Source organism: Callospermophilus lateralis, chromosome 3 (assembly GCF_048772815.1).
Source record: "Callospermophilus lateralis isolate mCalLat2 chromosome 3, mCalLat2.hap1, whole genome shotgun sequence".
Taxonomy (NCBI): Eukaryota; Metazoa; Chordata; class Mammalia; order Rodentia; family Sciuridae; genus Callospermophilus; species Callospermophilus lateralis.
Genome location: NC_135307.1, coordinates 116,260,634 through 116,285,037, shown reverse-complemented (window position 1 = coordinate 116,285,037; position 24,404 = coordinate 116,260,634). Strand labels below are relative to the sequence as shown.

At 40.4% G+C, this 24,404-nt stretch overlaps 1 protein-coding gene and 1 pseudogene across 3 annotated transcripts in view; one reads left to right on the top strand and one right to left on the bottom strand.

The window, feature by feature from the left end:
* The window catches only part of Rec114 (REC114 meiotic recombination protein), a 101,530-nt gene that overhangs the window by 27,319 nt on the left and 49,807 nt on the right, over positions 1-24,404 (bottom strand). The window lies entirely within an intron of this gene.
* On the top strand, positions 742-6,104 carry LOC143393495 (sal-like protein 4 pseudogene; annotated as a pseudogene).

The following is a 24,404-nucleotide window of genomic DNA, read 5'->3' as shown; positions in this document are numbered from 1 at the left end:
AACAATATGCTATTGGCACCAAAATAGACTTGTAGACCAACAGTTCAAAATAGAGGACACAGACACTAACCCACATAATTACCGTTATCTTATATTAGACAAAGGTGCCAAAAACGTACATTGTAGAAAAGATAGCCTCTTCAACAAATAGTGCTGGGAAAACTGAAAATCCATATGCAACAAAATGAAATTAAATCCCTATCTATCACCATGCACAAAACTCAAAACTCAACGTGGATCAAGGACCTAGGAATTAAACCAGAGACACTGCGTCTATTGGAAGAAAAAGTAGGCCCAAATCTCTATCATGTCGGATTAGGCCCCAACTTCCTGAATAAGACTCCTACAGCGCAAGAATTAATAACAAGAATAAATGGGATGGATTCAAATTAAAAAGCTTCTTTTCAGCAAAAGAAACAATCAGTGAGGTGAATAGAGTGCCTACAATTTGGGAACAAATTTTTACCCCACACATGTCAGATACAGCACTAATCTCTAGGATATATAAAGAACTCAAAAATCTTAACACCAAAAAAACAAATAACCCAATCAATAAATGAGCCAAGGAACTGAACAGACATTTCTCAGGAGAAGATATACAATCAATCAACAAATATATGAAAAAATGTTCAACATCTCTAGCAATTAGAGAAATGAAAATCAAAACAACTCTATGATTTCATCTAAATCCAGTCAAAATGGCAGCTATTAAGAATATAAACAACAATAAGTGTGGCGAGGATGTGGGGAAAAAGACATGCTTATACAGTGCTGGTGAGACTGCAAATTAGTGTTGGGAGCCATCAGCCAAGTAGGTATGACAATCTCCTTGCCAGCTTACTCCCATGTTGTCTAGTGGAAGGACTTCTGAAAGGTGACCTTGCTCAAGGACCAGGGCAGGATCCGTGTTTAGGGTGTTCCCCCTTTAGAATAGGGCGGTTTAGCATAATAGGAGATTAGGGTGTTCCCCCTTTAGAATAGGGCAGTTTAGCATAATAGGAGATTAGGGTGCTCCCCCTTTAGAATAGGGCGTATCCTGCTGCTGAGTTCCTCTTGAGTTCTTAGGGTCAGACAGTATATTTTGGGAGACAGAAGCCCATGCGGAGTGGATTTGGGCAGAGGAGTGGATTTGGGCAGAGTAGTGGATTTGGGCAGTGGTGGATTTGGGCAGAGAACGTGGATTCCCCCAGAACGTGTTTGTAGACGGCCGGTGTGAGTTCGGGAATAAAGAATTGCTGTTTGAATCTACAAGCTGTGTGGAGACTCGTGATTTGTGCCCAGCCAGAGACTGCGGCAAATTAGTACAGCCAATATGGAAAACAGTATGGAGAATCCTTGGAAAACTGGAAATGGAAGCACCATTTGACCCAGCTATCCCACTCCTCAGTATATACCCAAGGACTTAAAAACAGCATATTATAGGGACACAGCCACATCAATGTTTATAGCAGCACAATTCACAATAGCTAAACTGTGGAACCAACCTAGATACCCTCCAGTAGATGAATGGATAAAGAAAATGTGGTTTATACACACAATGGAATGTTATTCAGCATTAAAAGAGAATAAAATCATGGAAATTGCAAGTAAATGGATGGAGCTAGAGAATATAAATGCTAAGTGAAGTTAGCCAATCCCAAAACACTAAATGCCTCTCTGATTTAAGGATGTTGATTCATACTATGTGTGTGGGGGTGGGGGCATGGGAGGATTAGATGAACTCTAGATAGGGCAAAGGGGAAAAAGGGAGGGATGTCGGGGAAGGGAGGGGGTATGATAGGGGTAGGAAAGATGGTGGAATGAGATGGACATCATTACCCTAAGCACATGTATTAAGAAAAGAATGGTGTGACTCTACTTGTATACAACCAGAGATATGAAAAATTGTGCTCTACATGTGTATTATGAATTCTAATGCATTCTGCTGTCATATATAACAAATTAAAATTTTTAAAAAATGAAAAAAAATCTGCCCAATCCAAATTAGATGCTGGCCTTATAAGACATGCCCTAAAATCACCCAGCTTAGTCTCTAATATTCTATCCTGCCATCCACCTTCTAAGATACTACTTAGATTCTACTAAGATAGTGTTCTCCTATATCTCAATACACATACAACACTTCACTCCAATTTAAAAAGTAAAATAAAATGCAGGGGAAAAAACACAAAAAACTGAGATCAGAATAAGGTGGGTCCTCATCCTATGACTAATGTCTTTATAAAAAAATTAAAAGAAGCACAGAGAAGGCAGCCATGGAGCATCAAAGGCAGAGACTGGAGTGATGATATGTGAGACTATGCCATAGTTCCAATGTAAGTCCTATATAAGTACCACTCCTATATAAGGAAGGCCAAGGAGAACCCACAGCACCACAAACTACAAAAGAGATGTTAGACAGAGACACCATGATTCTGCTAACACTTTAATTTAAGACTTCTGTCCTCCAGGGCTATGAGACAATAAAGTTTTGGTTTCTGTAAAAAAGAAAAGAAAAGAAAAGAAAAATGACTGAAGAACTTACCACAATAGAATAGACCTATAATCCCAGCTACTCAGGAGGCTGAGGCAGGAGGATACCAAGTTCAAGGCCAGCCTCAGCAACTTAGTGAGAACCTGTCTCAAAAAATATAAACAAGGTGGCACCAGCAGACTCCAGAGTTCGCAGATGCCGCCCCAGCGGCGCCGGCGGCAGGGGAGCCCGGTGCTTCAATGAACCACACAGGCAGTGGCAATGAAGCAGGTGGGGACAAATCCACTGCAAAGCGGCTCCACCAAGAAGGCACTCATATCTGTGAGAAATGCTGTGCCGAGTTCTTCAGCCTCTCAGAGTTCTTGGAACATAAGAAAAATTGCACTAAGATTTCACCTGTCCTCATCATGAACGACAGCGAGGGACCAGTGCCTTCAGAGGACTTCTCCAGAGCGGTGCTGAACCACCCGCCACTTAGCCCAAGCAGTAAGGATGGTCACCAGGGGAGCAGTGGCAGCTCCAAGGAGAAGCCGGGCATCGAGCCTATCATGTACTTGAAGGCAGAGGCCGCCCTGCCGCCCTCGCCCCAGGACATAAGCTATTTACCAAAGGCAATGTGGCCAACACTAATGTGACTCTGTAGGCACTCCGGGGCACCAAGGTGGCGGTGAACCAGTGCAGCGCCGATGCCCCGCCCACCCCAGTGCCCAGCGCCCATGGCATCCTGTGGGTCCTGGAGCAGATCCTGTGCCTGCAGCAGTAGCAGCTCCAGCAGCTGCAGCTTACCGAGCAGATCCGCGCGCAGGTGAACATGTGGGCGGCGCAGGCCCTGCACTCCAGCATGTCTGACGCCCTGAAGACCTTGGGCAGCCACATGTCCCAGCAGGTGTCCGCCACTGTGGCTCTGCTCAGCCAGGAGGCCGGAAGCCAAGGCCTGTCTCTGGATGCCTTGAAACAAGCCAAGCTACCTCAAGCCAACATCCCTTCCACTGCTGGCTCGCTGTCTCCAGGGCTGACCCCCTTTGCCCTGAAGCCAGATGAGTTGCGGGTGCTCCTGAACGTTGTGTCTTGGCTCCCAAGCGCTTTGCTACCTCAGGCCCCAGGTTCTGTGCTCTTCCTGAGCCCTCTCTCCGCCATGGTGCTAGACCCATCCAAGAAAGGGAAAGGGAAGCCACTGAACATCTCCGCTGTGGATGTCAAACCCAAAGACGAGTCGGCCCTCTTCAAGCACATGTTTAAGTACTGTAGCAAGGTTTTTGGGAATGATAGCTCCTTGCAGATCTACCTCCTTTCCCATACTGGAGAGAGACCCTTCGTGTGCTTTGTCTGTGGTCACCACTTCACCACCAAGGGCAACCTCAAGGTACACTTTCACCGACACCCCCAGGTGAAGGTGAACCCCCAGCTGTTTGCTGAGTTTCAGGACAAAATGGCAGCAGGCAATGGCATCCCCTATGCACTATCTGTCCCCATCCTTGTAGATGAATCCAGTCTCTCTTTAGACAGAAAACCTGTCCTTATAACAGGGACCCCTTGTGTAGGGCTACCTCAAAATCTCTCTCCGGGACCACCCAAGGACCTCTTGGGTGGCCCACTGCCCAGCGACCTGCAGCCTGGGCCTTCTCCAGAAAGTGAGAGCGGACCCACACTATCTGGGGTGGGACCCAACCATAATTCCCTAAGGGTTGGTAGCTTCCAGGGGAGTGGGACCCCCCAAGCCAGGGTCAGAGACCCTGATGTTACAGCAGCTGGTAGAAAACATCGACAAGGCCACCACCGACCCCAACGAATGTCTCATTTGCCACCTAGTCTTAAGCTGCCAGAGCTCTCTCAAGATGCATTACCGCACCCACACCTGGGAGAGGCCTTTCCAGTGCAAGGTCTGTGGCCGAGGTTTTTCTACCAAGGCAACTTGAAGATGCATCTTGGGGTTCACCAAGCCAACATATTTGTAAAGACCCAGCTTTCATGCCCCATCTGCCAGAAGAAGTTTACCAACGCGGTCATGTTGCAGCAGCACATCCAGATGCACATGGGTGGCCAGATTCCCAGCACGCCTCTGCCAGACAGCCCCTGTGACTTTACGGGTTCCGAGCCCACGATGGTTGGGGAGAGTGGCAGCACAGGTGCCTCCTGCCCTGAGGAGGTCGAGAGCATGGATGTAGATGAAGTAACAACCCAGGATGCCCCCACTGGCTCCTCAAAGGTCCCTGTACCTCTTCCCACCACCCACTTGGTATCATCCACCTTGAGGTTCCCTGTGATGGCTTCCCTAGATGCCCCAGTGAAGGTGGGTCCTGCCCCTGGGGGCCTGCAGTGCCAGAGCAGCCGAGAAAATGGCTCAGTGGAGAGCGATGGTCTGACCAACGACTCGTCCTAGCTCGTGGGTGACCAGGAGTATTAGAGCTGGAGCCCAGATGCCATGGAAACCATTTCCTTCCAGGCAGTGTCCCCAGCCAATACCCAAGCAGAAAGTATCAAGTCCAGGTCTCCCGATGCTGGGGCCAAAACTGAGACCTCCGAGAACAGCCACCCTGAGATGGAAGGTGATAGAGCTTTGGATTTCACTTATGTCCCTTGTCGGCTCAAGGTCATCAAAAGGGAACCTGGGTTGAACTTTGCAAACGGAGTGTGATCTGAAGCAGCTTCTCTGTAGGGCAATTAGCTTTCCAGTACTTCTGGGTAAAGGGTAAATACTTTCCAGTACTTCTGGGTAAATAACCACCTCTGTCCTAGCTGTGAACAGGCTTTTTACTTATAGTGGTTAATGCAAATTGGGTATGGACAAGCATCATTATGGTTGGTTTTTGTTTTTGACCCCATGGGGATATAGGGGTAATCTTAAGCAAATCCCAGTAGCAGTGGGCAAAACTGCTTTTTGGCCACTGAAATGAACTATAGTTCCTTGATTCTGAGGTCTTGCTCCCCAATGGAATGTTCACAAGTCATTTATGAAGGGGGGGGTAATATCTTAAGTGTACAAATCCATTTGGGGCACATATTTTGGGGCACATATTGATGTCATTAATAGGGTAACAGGGGCATCATAGAATCAGACAGATAGGTTCTGCGCAGGTTTTAAAGGTAACTCTTGATGCAGAAACTTGAACTTGAGATACATGTATTCCCATGATGCCCATTCTTTGATGCAAAACCGAAATGGTCCATTTTCCAGTCTCTATTCTTTGTGCAGATGAACAATCCAAAGGTACACTACATGACACATGGGGCAAACAATAACTCAGCTTGCCGCAGGAGGAAGCTGACCATCGAGAACACCATGACCCTGTTGGGTATGGATGGAAAGAGAGTCTCCAAAATATTTCCCAAAGAGATCCTGGCACCCTCATTATGTGTGGACCCTGTCCCTGTCGTGTGGAACCAGTACACCAGTGTGCTCAATGGTGGCCTGGCCGTGAAGAACACTGAGATATCTGTGATCCAGAGTGGCGGCATTCCCACCCTGCCCATTTCCCAGGGGTCCAGCTCTGTGGCCAGCAGCGCCAGGGTCTCCAAGATGGACTCCCAGTCCGGGGGCAGTGCCGAGGTGGAGAAGCCAGGTGTTGCCGACAGCGTTGCCAAACACCAGTTCCCTCACTTCCTGGAGGATAACAAGATCGCAGTCAGCTGAGCCCAGGTGAACCTGCCTGCTAGGAGAAATGCAGATCCTGTGGAATGGATGGGAGCTGGACTGGTTTTTGGTTTTCTTCAAGAACCCATCTCCTCTTTTTTTTATTCTTACTGATATGCAAATGATGTTTATGGTTGTGACCTCAACCTTGGGCAGTCCTACAATCATGATTGTTGCTATGCTGCTTTGCAAAAAAAGGAAAAATTGAAAAAGAAAAATAGGATACCAAAACAGACTAGAATCTTTTTATTTTTTATTTTTTCTTTTGGAAAGAAGCGGGTCTTGCAAAGTAGCTTTGTTACTTGTGACAAACTGTTTGTATACATAGAAGCTTTGTACAATCTAGAGTGACTTTCCAAAGACTGTTGCCTCTTTCAGGGTGAAACAGTTGGAATTTACTGCACCCTGGTGGAAAAGACAACTACTTAGCCTAATTGGGTGGGTGGGGGTACACTGTACCTCCAGGGCAACCAAATGTGCATAAGTAAGTGGATAGACACCTTCTGCCCTCTACTTAGGGGCCTGTTTTACATGACCTTCAATCCTGTGCCCATCTTTTTTTAAAAATTTTTGAATGTACTTAAAAAAAACACACACAAAAACAAAAAACAAAACAAAAAAAAAAACCTAAGGTTGTAGAATAAACAAAATTCCTTCAACCTTAGAATCTTAACTAGGATGCCCTTTCATGGACTTATTTTAGTCCTTAGGGAGCCAATGTGTGGGTTGCTGCTTATTTAAAGACAGTTCAAAGAAGAAGCTCATAGAAGGGCATACTTCTATCACAGGTTCACATTTTCTTCTTCTTCTTCTTTTTTTTTTTTTTTTTTTCAATTTCCTCAGTGCAACTTACGTCAAGTAATAATGAAGATTTTTATTTTTCCTTGAGTTGCATGAAGGCTATGAAGTTGAAACAGGCAAGTCCTGGGTGTGAAAGCTTTAATTTATCTACCTCATTTATTTTTTTATGTTAGTAGCCATAGTCTTTATTTTCCTATTTTATGACTGCTGAAGTATTCCCAGGCCCTGTCTTAAACCTAAGAGTTGACATATTGATGGGAACAGCCAGACATTCTCGATGTCTTTGTGATTCCTTTTTTAAATCCCCTTTTGTGCCATGTGATAATGTAGAGCACATGTGGAAACACTGCTCTAGTGGTTGAATGAGGAAGGAGAAAGAAGGACCCGACATTGGGGCCGAGGATTCTTTCCTTCTGTTCGGATAGCCCTTGTTGAAACGTGGATCAAGACTGTTACCCAAAGTTTTGTCTTAGTTATTGCACCTGGCTTTAGGATCAAAAAAAAAAAAAAAAAAAAGGAAAAATAATATATGTTTTTGCCAAGTTGTGCCTTTCCTTCTGGAATTGTAAGTGAACACAGTCATAGCGCCTGTTTACACTGTGACTCGGATATTGTTACGGAGACCACCCCAGTGGCTCTCACTGCTGAGCTCACAGTGCCTAGTGAATGTGTGACCAATGGAGAAACCCCTGTAGGACCTGCTGATGCTGTTTGTCTGTTGCAAAATAAACTTTGAATGTTTTTTTTTTCCACTTAAAAAAATATATATAAACAAATAAATAATGAGGGCTAGGGACAGAGCTCGTGGTAGAATACTTGCATAGAGGCCTAGGGCTTGATCCTCAGTCCTGTCAAATCAAATAAATAAGTGAAAAGTGGCTGGAAATTGATAGTATAAGATGGGAAGGAAAAGAGTAGAGAACTCTAGGAAACAAAATTTACCATAGGACAAAAGAAAAGGAGCCTATATTCAAGACAGAGCAGTATAGAAGTTGAGAGGCATTAGTTTCAAGTTGCAAATGATCGCCAGTGTCAGGTGACACACAAGGATGAAGTAAAACTAAGGGCTGAAAAGCCTGCATGGGGCGGGGGCTGGGGTTATGGCTCAGTAGTAGAGTGCTTGCCTAGCATGTGTGAAGCACTAGGTTCGATTCTCAGTACCACATATAAATAAATGAATAAAATAAAGGTTTGTCAATATCTAAAAAAAATATATTTTTTAAAAAGCCTGCATGGAATCCAGCAACTGGAAGGTACTGCACAATGCCACCTCCATGTCTGTGCTGGCCCCTCTACCTGTGTTCTCCTTCCAGCCCCCACCTCACTGAAAACTCTGTGACAGCAAGAGCTATGTTCCATTCATCATTGTTTCCAACATGTCTGTGAAATTTAAAAAAAAAAAAAGCATCAATCTCTGGCATCTCCTCTTTCCTCCAATGAAACTTTGACTGTCCTTTCATCGTGTCCAGCTCTGGCACATCTCCCCAAGGTGCAGTGGAATCACAATTCCAAGGTGGGTCCTACAACTTCACATCAATGGACACTGTGAAGTTCATTTCTAGATTCCAGTGACCCATGTTCTCCTTGGCCCATGTTATCACACATAATTAAGAGTTACCATAAATAAAAAGGAAACCATCAAGGGAAGGGGAAAAAAAGGATCTAAATAAAATGGATGCAGAGATAAAAGTAAAAATTGAAGTTCAAGAACAGTGGGAAAGGGGCTAGGATTGTGGCTCAGCGGCAGAGTGCTCGCCTGGCACGAGCGAGGCCCTGGGATCGATCCTCAGCACCACATAAAAATAAATAAAATAAAGATATATTTTTAAAAAAACTATTAAAAAAAAAAAAACAGTGGGAAAACCCATCAGTGTCCTTGCCCGCACAGATCTGTTTCCCTTGCTATGGAACTGTCACTAAGTTGATCACTTTAGTGGCTCAGATGCCACTCAGTTCTGACTTTGTGTACCAGGGTGAGCAAACCAGCCAGGAAGATGTCATGGTGGGGAGAGGGTCACTGATATTTAAGCGGTAAACTGGCTTCAAAACCATTCCAGGTATGACTTCATAAATGCTTTGAAGAAGACACAGTATTTTACTTTCATGGAAATGACAAAAGTGTTCATTCACAGCAGCTACAAATACTCTGATTCAGAGGAAAACAGGATAGGAGACTAAGGTTACAAAAATAATTTGATGACTAACCATTTGACAATCCACCTCGTCCCCAAGCCCTGAGTACCAAAAGGGCTTCTTAGTGAATGTGAGAAGATGTTTCGGTGCTAGGTGATTTATTTAAAAATTAGACCCTGGCTTAAGTTTTAGGGTTATTTCTGACTCACTTTCTGGAGCCTAAGGTTTGTGAGGTTCAAATTGTCAGATCAGGCAAGGCAGGTAGCGACCAAAGGAGGCAGATTTAAAAGGGCCGCTGAACAGGCTTTATTGAGATATCACTCCCGGGTGGAACTCAATCAGACCCACAGAGTGGACAGGAGAAGGGTCTGAGGAGAAACCGTGTGGGAGCTCGACCGGACTGGACTTTTATGGGGCTTACAGCAGGAAGGGAAAGGCTTGGGATAGGAAAAGGTGTTTTTAGGGTCCCTTGTCCCCTTGGAGTTGGTCAGGGGAGTTGGCTGAACTTCAGGATTATATACAACCAGAGGAAATAGCTTTTGAATTGATTTAAAAAAAATTTTAAAATAATTGATTAATTTTTTTATAAACTATAATATAATTTTAAAACTATATATACAGGAGTCCCAGTGAATCAGGGGAGTGAGTCAGGAAGCTCACAAGTTCAAAGCAGCCTGGAAAACTTTGTAAGACCCTGTCTCAAAAAAAAAAAAAAAATGAGGTGGAGCTGGGGATAGAGCTAAGTGCTAAAGTGCCCCTGGGTTTTAATCCCCAGTACTGAAAAAATAAAGAACAATTCCTTAATGTTACCAAATACCTTTCTTGCTTTCACATTTCCCTGATTATCTTGTGCTTTTTATTCTACACTTTCATTTTTTGAGTAAGGATCCAAATAAGGTACATGTATTGTGATACTTGATTGATATGTCTCTGAAGTCTCTTACTTCAAACCTTCAGAGTAAGTTCCCCTTTTATCTTCTTTCCTTGCATTTTTTGTGGGGAGGTGTATACTTGGGCACTCAACCACTGAGCCACATCCCCAGCCCTATTTTGTGTTTTATTTTGAGACAGGGTCTCACTGAGTTGCTTAATGCCTCGCTGTTGGTGAGGCTGATTTTGAACTCATGATCCTCCTGCCTCAGCCTCCTGAGCTGCTGGGATTACAGGCATATGCCACCTCGCCAGATCCTTGCAAATTTTTGTTGAAGAAATTTCAGTCACTAGTTCTCTAAATCAGGGTCTGAGAAGTTTCTTTCTATACAGGGACAATGAGGAAATAAATATTTCAGGCACCATGGGCCACATAGTCTCTGTGGTATCTACTCAACTCCAGCCTACAGCATGAAAGCAGACATACACAATACATGGTGCATGGCTGTGTTCCAACAAAATTTTACTTATGGACACTGATATTGGAATTTCATGATTTTTATTCTTTTTAATTTTTTCATCCACTAAAAATTGTAACTGTAGCTCAAAATATATAAACAAAAACAAACAATGGGCCAACCATGTTTTCTGCCCAAGAGTTACCCTGGCTAAATTCTGTTACTCTATCTCCATAGTGTCTTTTAATGTTCACCCTTGTCTCTTAGAATCCTTATAGATTGGTAGTCAGATGGAGAAATAATAAAATTCACGTTTGTTTGTCTGACCTCAGTTTTTGTATGACTCCATTTTTGAGAAAGCAGCCTCTACCACAGAGCAAAGCCTGTCCAAGGAAGGGCCGACCCTTGTCCTTGGAAAAACCCACAGAGCACTCCTAGGCACATACCCACCCTACTGAGCTGTTTATCTACAAATAACAGGAGAGATCTGTGGAGCTAGGTGTCCCTGACTCAGTCAGGCTAGGTGAGGACCCATAGCAACCCCCTAGCAACCACCAATCAGCATGAGACAGGGAAAATACCTGGGATGCCAGATGACCCTCCCAGTAGTTTATGGTGGTTGATAACATGTTGGGAAACCATGTGGTTCAGCATATACTCCCCTCGTGGCCTAAAACAATCAGTTCAAATGAATCCCCCTCTTGTACTAACCAATCACCCTTACCCAACTTGTTCCTGCCCGTGATTGGGCTAATCATGTTTTAGAGTTGTTTCATGAGTTTCCCGCATTGTGTGATGATTTGCTAACAGATGCTATGATGTGTGTGAAGTCCCTGCCTTCCCCAAAGAGTGTATAAAACAGTTTCAAACCCTGGGCTTGGGGCTTCTCAGTTGCTGTGTGCGCAGAGGACGGAGCTAGCTTGCAAAATGCAATAAATGCCTCTTTGCTGCTTACATTGATCTTGGTCTCTGGTGGTCTTTTGGGGGTCCCGAACTCAAGCATAACATTGTGAGGTTAGCAGCTATTGATGATCACTGCCTGCACTCATTAATTCATCAGGGGTTGCAAAATGATATTTTAATTTTTTCCATTCATTTTCCATTTATGAGTTTATATATCTATAAAGGGGAATTTGCCTCATCAACTATTTTGTTACTCTAAGTAAAAATAGCAAAGGCAGGATAAATGCTCACTTAATTTCTTGTATTTGCCAGATTTAAAAATATGGTTTCTTAGTATCCTGCAAAGATGACCATGAGGGTTTTTTTTTTTTTAGCATCATTTGGACTCATAAATTTAAATATATTTTGTGTTTCTAACCACTGCAATTATTGATCCTTAAGTTGCCTTTCTTTGGTTAATAAGGTTCTTTTCAAACTGACTCTAGAGTCCATCTCCAGATATCCAAGGCTCTGATGCTTCCCTGTTTCTTCCTGAGCAGCTGATGAGATCACACAGGTCTTCTGGATATCAGTTATTTTGGAGGTTCACAGGAATGCCTAGTCATCTTATTTTGAGGAAATTTTTGCCTAAGAGAAATAAGGGGGTCAAAAATTTCTACTTCTTCAGGTGCAATGGCACACACACCTAAAATTCCAGCGGCTCAGGAGGCTGAGGCAGAAGAATCAGGAGTTCAAAGCCAGCCTCAGCAAGAGTGAGGAACTAAGCAACTCAGTGAGACCCCATCCCTAAATAAAATACAAAATAGGGCTGGGGATGTGGCTCAGTGGTTGAGTGCCCCTGAATTCAATCCCTGGTAAACCACCCTCAAAATAATAATTCTATTCCTAGCCAGGTGTGGTAGTACACCAGCCGCTTGGGAAACCGAGACAGGAGGATTGGGAATTCAAAGTCAGTCTCAGCAATTTAGTGAGACCCTAAGAAACACAGTGAGACCCTGTCTCTAAATAAAAAGGGCTGGGAATGTGGCTCAGTGGCTAAGTGCCCTTGGGTTTAATCCCTGGTACCAAAAACAAAATAAAATCTATTCCTGTCATAAACAACTAAAAGATTGCAGCAACTATTTTCAGACAATGAAAAACAGGTAGTTCAGGGCCATAATAACTTAATAAAGAGAATGAAGAGAGTCCTATCATCACCCGGGCTTTCTGCCTGGAATGAATTTTTATTATGAGGAACAGAAAAGAGAAATCCAAACAGAATCTGTAATCTCAATCAGTTGAGGAAAGTCAAGGAGGCTGACCTGGCTGGAATTTGCAGGGTCAAGTCCCTGAGAGACAACTACTGAGAGGTACAGATTCAGAAACCTGCACAAGGGGTCCTTGAGTCTCTGGCTGAATAGCATCTGTTTGTATGCAGAATGAAATCCCATAAGAACAGCTTTTAGAAAAACAAGTACCAGGAAGGGTAAACGAAACAGTCCTAGAATTCCACAGGTCTGGGAACAATTTAAATTTCAACTAGTTAGAGAATAAACTTCACAGGATACAGAGGACCTTCAGCAGAAAGCACACCCTAGAAGTATTACTACATGGCTATAGGGTAAAGGCTACTACAGATCCACCCTAAAAGAGAATAAAAACAAGCTTCAAAAGGTCAAACTGTTTTCAAGTAATTTAATGGCTAGCTGGGAGGGGCATTCTTTAAAGGGATACAGCAAGAACCAGCACTCAACAATATAACACTGAAAGTATCTGATATCTGATCAAAAATTGCTAGACAGTCAGGCAAGGTAGCACATACCTATAAACTCAGCAGCAACTCAAGAGGCTGAGGCAGGAGGATTGCAAGTTCAAGGCCAGCCTCAACAACTGAGTAAGGCCCTAAGCAACTTAGATCCTGTCTCAAAATAAAAAATAAAAAGGTCTGGGGATGCAACTCAATGTTAAAGCACCTGTGGGTTCAATCACCAATATCAAAAATACAAAAATTAATAGATGAAATTACTAGATCATCATCAATGACTCACACCCTCAAGAAAAATACATCAATAGAAACAAACTCAGAAATTGATGATAATAGGATTAGCAAAAATGTTTTCAAAAGTTATTTTATAAGTATCAGTGTATAATATGGCACAACCACTTTAGAAAAGTTTCGTGGTTTCTTAAAAAGTTAAAATACCTATACTACAACATGGTCATTTCACACTTAGGAAAATGAAAATATATGTCCACATAAAAACCTGCATACTGGGCTGGGGCTGTAGCTCAGTGGCAGAACAGTTTCCTAGCACATGTGAGGCACTGGTTTCGACACTCAGCACCACACAAAAATAAACAAATAAAATAAGGGCTGGATGTCCATCTACAACTTCTAAATAAATAAGTAAATAAACAAATTTTAAAAAAAGAAAGAAAAAAGATAAAGCACCTGTAATCCCAGCTGTTCAGAGGGCTGAGGGAAGGGGATTGTAAGTTCAAGGTCAGCCGGGGCAATTTAGGGAAATCTTGCTTCAAAATAGTAAAAAAAAAAAAAAGGGAACCACAGGGGTAGGGATGTAGCTCAGTGGTAAAGTGCCCCTGGATTTGAAAAATCAGCCTCTACCTCAGAGCAAAGCCTCTCCAAGGAAGGGACATCACCTTTGTCCTTGGAAAAACCCACAGAGCACTCCTAGGCACATTCCCACCGTGCTAAGTTGTTTATCTACAAATAACAGGAGAGATCTGCTGTGCCAGGTGTCCTTGACTCAGGCTAGGTGGGGATCCACAACAACCCCCCTAGCAGCCACCAATCAGCATGAGACAGGGAAATACCTGGGATGCCAGATGACCCTCCCAGTAGTTTATGGTGGTTGATAACATGTTGGGAAACCATGTAGTTCAGCACGTATACCCCTTAAACCAATCAGTTCAAATGAATACCCCTTTTGTACTGACCAATCACCCCTACCCAACTTGTTCCCACCAGTGAATGTGCTAATCATGTTTTAGAGTTGTTATTTGATTTTCCCGCGGTGTGTGATGATTTGCTAAGAGATGCTATGATGTATGTGAAGTCCCTGCCCTCTCCAAAGAATGTATAAAACTGCTGCAAACCCTGGGTTCCGGGCCTCTCAGCGTCACCAGTTGCTGTGTGTGCCCTCAGAGGACCGAGCTAGCTCGCAATAAACACCTCTTTGCTGCTTACATCGATCTTGGGTCTCTGGTGGTCTTTTGGGGGTCCCGAATTCCAGCATAACAGATTCAATTCCCATTATTGCTTAATTAATTAATTAATTTGAAAGGATGGATGGATTTATATACTGCTATAACTTATATGAAGAGCTACCAGGCTTAATTCTTATGAGAGAATCACTGTAATTTTTATTATTTATCTTCCATTACTGGGGATTGAGCCCAAGGGCACTCTCCCACTGAGTTATATTCTCAGCGCCATCACCAGCCCACCCACTACTTCTTTTTGACACAAGATCTCCCTAAGATGCCAGGGCTGGCCTCAAACTTGTGATGTTCCTGCCTCAGATACTGGGTAGATCCATTCTAAAGTGTACTGCAAAAGCAGGTGTTCAATATACTGGGCCAAAGACTTCTTTACAATTGAAACAGGTGTCTGTATTTTTGCCTGCCTCTCATGCATGTTTCTACTGGAAACAACATCCTAATTTTCCTTTGAGAAATCATGACTCCCACTATTCACATAATTCAGACAAGGCTACTTCCTTACCCAATCCTGCTCTGGAGGTGAGTATGTGTCAGCATATCTAATTGCTTTTCACTTAGGTGATTAAGTTTATGAATAAGCATGTAAATTTATAAAATCCAAATAAACCCTGGGACTATTTACTGCAACTAGAAAGGAGACATTCTCATACTAGAATTATTCACCATAAGGATAAAATAGCCCTGAAGTTGCCAGGGACCACCAGGAGAGACCTTTCTTTACAGGAAAGCAGAGCAGAACTGAGAGAAAGAGAAACAGAGATATTGACACAGACACAGATACAGACAGACAAAGACATAGAGAAACATCTTAGTAATATTGTTGGAGCTCTTGGATTCAATTGTGTTGAAGGCCACTCCTATCCTTGAACATTTAAATTTCATGATGAATAAGTTTACTTTGTTTAAAGGAACCTGTTTGGGTTTCTGTTATTTACAACTCAAAGAATTTAACATTTAACTAAAGAAGCATAATAGAAATCTGATTCAGTTCTTTCACTGCTTAGTTATCCATCCATATTTCCCTATCCAAGTGCCATACCAATTCCACAACTCCACACCTCCTCATTTAGCAATATAGCAATTAACAAAACTGTTTTCTCTTACTGTATGTAAGAGAAAACAGTTGACCACTCCTTCTTTTTCAGAACACTTGGTTTTGGCTTCTATGATCCTCACCCTCTCCTAGCTTTCCTCTACTCCTGACAGCTCCTTCTTTCCCTCCTTTGCAATCTTATTCTCCTTACTGTTCTCTTTCTCTTGGTCATTCTTTTGCCTTTTGCCAGACTATCTTCCCCCACATCCATCTCAATTTCAATTTAAATCTATGATTCCCACATCATGTCTCCAGCACAGACCCCTCTCTGACCTTCAAAGAGGGCTAATGGTTAAAAGACAAGTAGAACTGACATCCCTGCTTAAGTATCTCAAAGACACCTCCAACTCAAATGGTCTAAAACCAGATATGTGGCATCACAAATTCCTGCTGTCAACCCTGGCTCTTCTCTGAAGATCCTAACTTCAGTGAATTCCAGAAGCCACCTCCAGATGAGCTGTATAAGTCAGAAGCCTTCACACATCTCTTCCCACCATCTATCATTTCTAAACTGCCACTAGTCCTGTTGATTTTCACTCTTAAATAGCTCCTTAATCAATCTAGTCCACCATCATCCAAGCTACCATCTTCTTTCTAGCCTCCCTTGTAGGCATCTTGTGTCCTCCTGCCCACTCCTCCTCTGTCCCATACTACCATGAGAAATACCATGAGAGAGACATACCGTTTATATCTAGAAACATACCTGGCACTGGCATTCCCCAGTTTAAAATCTTACTGCTCTCAAGATTAAAAACCAAATCTTTTACATGACCTATCAAGTACAAGGGAAAGGTGAAGTATATAAACATCACATACCTACTTGATAAATGGAAGACTTTTGAACATCATCAACTGCCAAAAAAATCATAAGGGCAATTTAGGACCTATAAGGTCCAAGGACAAGAATGAGCCTCTGTCCCAGTGAGGTGCTCTCAACTTCCTCCCCAGTGCAATGTTGGAAGAAATGGGAATGATAGGAGTGGTCTTTCAAGAAACGAAAATCCTGGAGCCATAAGCATCTTTTACAGTGCCTAAGTAAGACCTGGGCCAGAATGCTGTCTCACTTTCATATCCTCAGGTCTTTCACTCATTAGTACACTCTCCAGGTTCTGCTGGCCTATCTTAATTTATCTTTCTTTGGGACTCAGCCTGGGAACAATCTTATCTCCTTGGCAAACTTTTCCTTATTTCTTCTTTGATTTTTACACTTTAACTCTCCCAGGGAAATCTATTTCTTTTGTTAGACTGCTGAAGACTATAAACATTAGTGGTGAGCTATTATCAGGCTACTGGTGGGTCTTGCTCTACATCCCCTGCCCCCAGAAACTTAAAACACTAATAATCAGAACCTTAATTTTCTTGATAGCTTAAAGCTGTAGAAACTGTTTATGTTCTGTTCCTTCTTAATAAAATGGATATGGACAGGGCTGAAGTTGTGGCTCAGCAGTAGAGGACTCACCTAGCACGTGCGAAGCACTGGGTTCAATCCTCAGCACCACATAAAAGTAAATAAACAAAGGTCAACAAATATATGAAAAAATGCTCACCATCGCTAGCAATCAGAGAAATGCAAATTAAAACTACTCTAAGATACCATCTCACTCCCGTAAGAATGGCAGCCATTATGAAGTCAAACAACAAGTGCTGGCGAGGATGCGGGAAAAAGGTACACTCATACATTGCTGGTGGGACTGCAAATTGGTGCAGCCAATTTGGAAAGCAGTGTGGAGATTCCTTGGAAAACTGGCAATGGAACCACCATTTGACCCAGCTATTCCTCTTCTTGGACTATACTCAAAAGACCTAAAAACGGCATACTACAGGGACACAGCCACATCAACGTTTATAGCAGCACAATTCACAATAGCTAGACTGTGGAGCCAACCTAGATGCCCTTAAATGGATGAATGGATAAAAAAAAATGTGGCATTTATACACAATGGAATATTACTCAGCACTAAAAAATAACAAGATCATGGCATTTGCAGGGAAATGGATGGTATTAGAACAGATTATGATAACTGAAGTTAGCCAATCCCAAAAAAACAAATGCCGAATGTCTTGTCTGATATAAGGGAAGTGACTCAAAATGGGCTAGGGAGGAAGAGCATGAGAAGAAAATTACCTCTACACAGGGAAGAGAGGTGGGAGAGAAAGGGAGGGAGAATGGGAATTGCATGGAAGAGGGAAGGAGACCCCCTTCGTTATACAGAATACAGTTATGAAGATGTGAGGGAAAAAAAAGAAGTGGGTCACATTAGATTGGATAGAGAGAAGAGATGGGAGGGGAGGGGTGGGGAAGGGGGGAAATGGAAGGACAGCAGAATGAAATAGGCATTATTATTGCTGTGGGTATATACGTGACTGCATGACCAATGTAATTCTGCAACCTGTATGCTCAGAAAAACAAGAAATTATATCCCATCTGATTCAAATGTATGCTTTGTCAAGATCATTGTACTGTCATGTGTAACTAACTAAAACAAACAAACAAATAAATAAAGGTACTGTGTCCAATTACAACTAAAAAAAATATTTTAAAAAAATGGATGTGGACAAAATGAAAAAGTAGCTACTGTGTACCTTCAGCATCATTCTGTATTCATGAAAAATTGCCTACAATTTAAGTCAGTTTGCTAAAACAAAATGCCATAGACAGGATGGCCTAAACAACAGACATTTACTTCTCAGAATTGTGGAGGCTGGCCAGGCTCATTGGGTCCCACCTGTAATCCCAGAGACTCAGGAGGCTGAAGCAGGAGGATCTCGAATTCAAAGCCTGCTTCAGCAACTTAGCAAGGCCCTAAGCAACTCAGTGAGATTCTGGCTCTAAATAAAATACAGAAATGGGCTGGGGATGCAACTCAGTGGTTAAGTGCCCCTGGGTTCAATCCCTGGTACCAAAACAAACAAACACACAAAAAACAAAAAAAATTGCAGAGACTGGGAGCTTTGAGATCAGGATGCTATCAGGCTGGATGTCTGACGAGCACCCATGACCTGGCCTATAGCAGCCACCTTTCTTGGGTATGTGCTCCGAAAGAGGGAAGACAGATTTCCTTCTCCTTCTCTTCTTATGAGGGCACTAATCTCATCCTGGACTCCACTATCATGATCTCATCCAAACCTGATTACCCTTCCAAATACCTCCAAATACCATCACACTGGAGCTAGGCTATCAACAGAGGAATTTCGGGGAAGACACAATTCAGTTAATAGCAGCCCACAAGAGTCAACTGTCAAGGTATCTTGGGAATTTGTAAAAAACATCATCAAGACAATACCTGTAGCAATGAGGTAAGAATAAGATCTTACTATATTTGCTGAGATATTTTAGTTTTTAAAAATAAAACAATTATAAACCTGTCAAAAATCTCCCAGACTTCAACCAAAAAAAGAAAATAAGATTTTGAAAGTATTGATATATCTAAAGAAAAAAATAAACGTGTCAGTGTCAAATGCAAACATTGGCAGTACCCATCCAAGTACTTTTTTTTTTTTTTTTTTTAAGAAAGGGAGTTTTAGTCACTGTACTTAAATATTCTAGTTATAACAGACAGCATTCCTTTCTGTTTCCTCATTTTAAAATATTTCCTTCTAGTCTTTCTTTATATTTTGCTATTTTTATTAAAGTAAGTTTATTCTAAATTTTACTGTCTTTAACATTTTACTGTCTTTATTTAACATTTTACTGTCTTTATTTAACATATTTCATAAGTATTTCTTCATGCTGCTAAATTTTTGTAAGGATTATAATTTTTAATCCCTCCCGTATGGTACCAATAACTTTTTTAAAAACATCACTATAGTGTTGGCTCTTATGGATACTTCCACTTTATTCCTATTATGAAGAATACTGCGATGAATGTTTTTTAATGTATATATTTTTACATTTTAAATTATTCTTTTTAAGACGGATTCTGAAAATAGAATTAAGTCAAAGGTTGATAACTATGGACCTGCTGGGAGGGGTCTTGATACATATTAGCAAATAATAAAAACATTTTAGAAAAACAATGCATTATGCCACTAGCAATAATAAGGATAATATTTTCACCACATTCTTATAAATATGCACACTGTGTATTAAAATTTAATTTTCCCTTACTAAACAAATGAAAACATTTGGTTTTAATTTCTTCAATTCCTATTTACTCTATACATTTAATCATACAACAAATAGCCCTCTGTTGCCAGAAACAATGGCAGACTTGGGGAAAAATAACAGAAGACACAATCTCTGACCTCAAAGAGCTTGTAGTTTTGAGGTATGGACAGGAAAAACAACAAACAAGGTAGTGATTGCAGTAGAGGTTAAATGTCACAACAAGGTACTGTAGGGATAGGGAGAAATGATACCTGATTGAGAACAGTTTCCCAAGAAGCTTTATTCTGGCTATTACTGAGACTAAACACATCTCTATATGTTTACTCATTCAGTTTTCTCTTTTGTAAGTGCTTGCTCATATGTGTTTGCTTATTTACCCCAGTCTTATTACTTTTGTTAATTTGAGTGAGCTCTTTGTTACAACAAAAAGTCATTTTATGCTCTAAATACTATTTTTAGACTTTTAACATAAAAAATACACATAAGGGTATATATATTTATATGTAGTATATGTAATAGATAAGTATTTCATATTTAATACACATATAAAATCAAAAGAGTAAGTCCTCTTCTCATTCCTATCCTCCAACCATGCAGTTCCTCTTCCTGAGGGCAACCACTGAAAACCAAATGCTTGTGAAGCCCTTACATATCTTACATATACTCCATGTTATATAAGCAGGTTATATTTGTGATATACATTTATCTAGTTACACATACACAAACTCCATTGATGTAGACAGTCTCCTTGGATGCTTCCCACCCCCCCACCCTACCCCACCAAGTACTGGAGATTGAACCCTGGGCCTTATGCATGTGAGGCAAGCCATCTACCACTATCATTTTTTATTTTGACACAGGTCTGGCTAAGTTGCTCATATTGGCCTCAAACTTGCAATCCTCCTGCTCTTAGTCTCCTGAGTAGTTGGGATCACGGGCATGTACCACAAAATCTGGTTTTCTTTGTCCATTTTAACTAGGTTATAGTTAATTGATTTATAGACATTATATAAACAAGAAATGAACACTTTGTCTTAATATTTTATCAGTTTTCTTTTTAAAATGGTTATTTTTCTCTATGTAGAAGATTTTGATTTTTTATATGGCAAACTTTATTAATTTTTACTTTCATAGACTGATTTAGAAAGGACTTTTTACCCTGAGACTTTTTTTTTAAAGTTTGGTTATGGATTTCATTTTTTTTTTTTAAGTTTGGTGATAGACCATTTTTATATGGTCACTATCTATTCATCTTTTTTTTTTTTTTTTTTTTGGTGATTTAAAAATCCTTTATAGTGCCTGTACACAAACTCATAAGTATTTTGTCTCAGACCTGTCTTACTGTTGATGTTCCAAGGAGCCCTCTAAATTTGTGTAATCATTAGCCTCTCAGGAATATAAGACAGGATTTATGAAACCCACTGACTCGTTTACATTTATCCCCCCAAAAAAATTTACAACTGTAACAACATTGATTCTACAAATAACTGAATTTAATTTGAATAGAAAATATATATGGCTGAATTTAACAGTAGTATTTATCAACCAAGTATACCTACATTGTTCACAGTTAACACCGATTTTTGATTTAATTCTTGAAAAATTCAAAAGAGTGCTCCACTTGCATTCATTTCTAGTGGCACTTCAGCCATATTATATCAGCACCACTGGCATCTTTTTAAACTTTTAATTTTTAGATTTCACAGGTAGTAGTAATTATAACAGCACGTGAACCAGCTGAGTTAGGTAAATTGCCAACTCTTGCTATTTCAGTACACCTTAGACAATAATAAGTGACATTAAAAGCAGAATCAAGGTAACATAGCAAAGTTAAAAAAAAGAAAAAAAGAAGATGGGTCACAACTCAGAGACCTATTTCTCAGTTCTCAGTATTCTCCATTATTAGAAAATAAATGTGATAAAAGACCAGATGCAAAAATCAAATAAATAAATAAAGCTTTTAGCTTCTAAGAAATAACACAATATTCCTTGCTTTTCATTTATGGAGCCTACTCCATAAGTAATAATAATTCCACGTTTAGAAGTTTTCTGTATAAAATGATTAAATCAATGAAAATATTTATAAAAAGGAAAAAGCAGTGGGAATGTTCATTCTTCGTTGATTCAAAAGGAATGTGCTCTGCACAAACCACGTTTCTCAGACAATCCTCTTCAAGTGCTCCATCATAAGGAATAAAAATAAAAAGAACCTTTTCAAACTAAGAGCATGATGCTCTACAGCTGTAAAAGTCAATGTGCAACCAGGAAATTTTCTATGAATTATAATTTTACATGCAGAGCCAAAGGACAAAAAAACAAAATCCTATCTTGATAAGAGTCTTAGTGACATTAGCAAATTTGAGACAAACAAGTTGTGAGTATACATGGTAGGATAACAATAACACTGTGTCAAACTAAATTATAGAAAAAAATTTAAAACTTTGATATTTGAAGAATATAATAATCATAGATAAAATAATCCATGAACACTTTTTTAAGGCACTTATATTTTAGTAGCTGGGCAAAGTAAATGGAATTCAAAGATAAATAAGACATGGAGGTCACAGACTAGCTAAGAAGACCAACAGGCAGGAAAGAAGAAGAAAGGAATCATTTGTGAAGACAACAAACACAGATGTACAAGAGGAACCTTGCATCAACAAGGAAAAGAATGTAATCTAGTCTTACTAGAAAGGAGAATGCAATTTTAGGCAATGTAAGGTTCAGGGGAATTTAGGCAATGTAAGGTTCAGGGTTTCTTAATCCACATTAAAATAGACTACAATAAAACATATATATTATCTAAAAAAGAAACCCTTAAAACAAAACCCATAAAAATTTTTACACAATACATATTAATGTGCACAATCCATGCTTTATTAAGTAAAAGTGATTTAAAACAGTTTATTATAGATCAGTCCAACTCCCACCAAGTATTATTCTTGAGGAAAAATAATAAATGACCCATTTTGGAAGGGAAGCAGAGCCAAAGCAGTAGGCATCCACAATAGTTCTAAGCAACCCAAGAGGAAGGGAAGCAACTTCTGGTTGTGGGAAGGAAGGAAGGACTAGGACTCTTCTTGTCAAATAGGATCTAATCCAGGAAGGGAATCAGGTAGTCAGGTGATGAAGTGCTGTAAGGCGCATTCCAAACTGACAGCAAATGAGGGTGTAAAGACAACTGAGTGTCCAGATGAAAAAATGAACACTATAATACACTATACACAAAGATAAATTTCGAAAGGATAGAGACATATGTTGGGAGTCGCCTGCTTCAAAGACTAACCTCCCCATCCCCTGAGAAGAGCCATCCAATGGTGAGTCCTGCTGATTCACATGATCCTTACCCACCAATTAGAACGCACCCCATGCCAGCTACCAAAACCTTTAAATTGGTAAACTGTTTCAACTGTCAGACCACCCCCGCTCTATAAATATGCAGAGCTGCCTCAATAAATGGGCATTTTCTCCGATGGCAAGTCTTGATCATTCTTTCAACATATATATGAAAAATAGAGAAATATGAAAATATTTCTACAGAATTTCTGAAACACTATATCAACACACAAAGCACAAAGAAATAGATGCATCCAACTACATAAAAATTAAAATATAGCAAAGCTATTATAAACCAATTGAAAAGTCAATCAAACTAGGAAAAGAGATTTATCATCCACATTACTGGCCAAGGACTGGTATTCAGAATATATAAAGGTCTAATATCAATATGTAAAAGACAAACAAGCTAGTAGGAAAATGGGCACATGACACACATACATGCAAAAACAATTCATAAGTGAGAAAATCTGAATTGCCAATATGAAAGATGCTAAAGTCCACTGTATTCAGGAAAATAAATTTTAAAACATGAGATTCCATTTTACATCCTTCAGATTAACAATAATAAAAAATATCATTAGGCATTTTAAGCACATAGAAAAGTAGAGAGAATAATAAAAGAAACACATGTGCACTCATCAATGTAACTAATGTAACTACACTTCCTTCAAGGATAATTTCATTTCCTCTCTACCTCTACTACAAGACAATTTTGAAGCAAATCCAAGATATCATAGCACTTTTTTTAACCTGTAGACATTTTAGTTATATCCTTAAGACAGGAAAAAATTTTAAGTCAGATTTATCAAGGTATAATTTACAGTAAAAATTGCCCTCTTTAGTGTCGAGTTCTGAGTTTGACAAATAACCACAGTTGTGTATTCACCACCATAATCAAGATAAATAACATTCTCATCATCCCCCAAATTACCTGCTGCACTTTGCAATAATCCCTAACTCCTCCCCCTAATCTCAGCCCTTGGCAATTGTCTTTTTCTGCCCTCTTCCAGAATGTTAGATAGATGACATGACACAGTACATACTTTTTGATTCTGGCTTCTTTCACTTGCAAATGCATGTAAGATTCACCTATGTTATTGGACAAATCAACAGTCTGAGTATTACACTGCTGAGTAGTACTGGAAAGATGGGCCACAGTTGTGTTTATATCTTCACTAGGTAAATGATGTTGGGTTGTTTCCAGTTTGGAGGCTAAAGAACAAAAACTCTGCAAGCATTTGTAAACCAATTCTTGTGTGAAAATACATTCTCATTTCACTTGAACAAACACCTTAGAGACTTTACTGCTAAGTCTTATTATTAAAAACACATTTAACTTTATAAAAAACTGCCAAAATTTTTGCCAAAGTGGC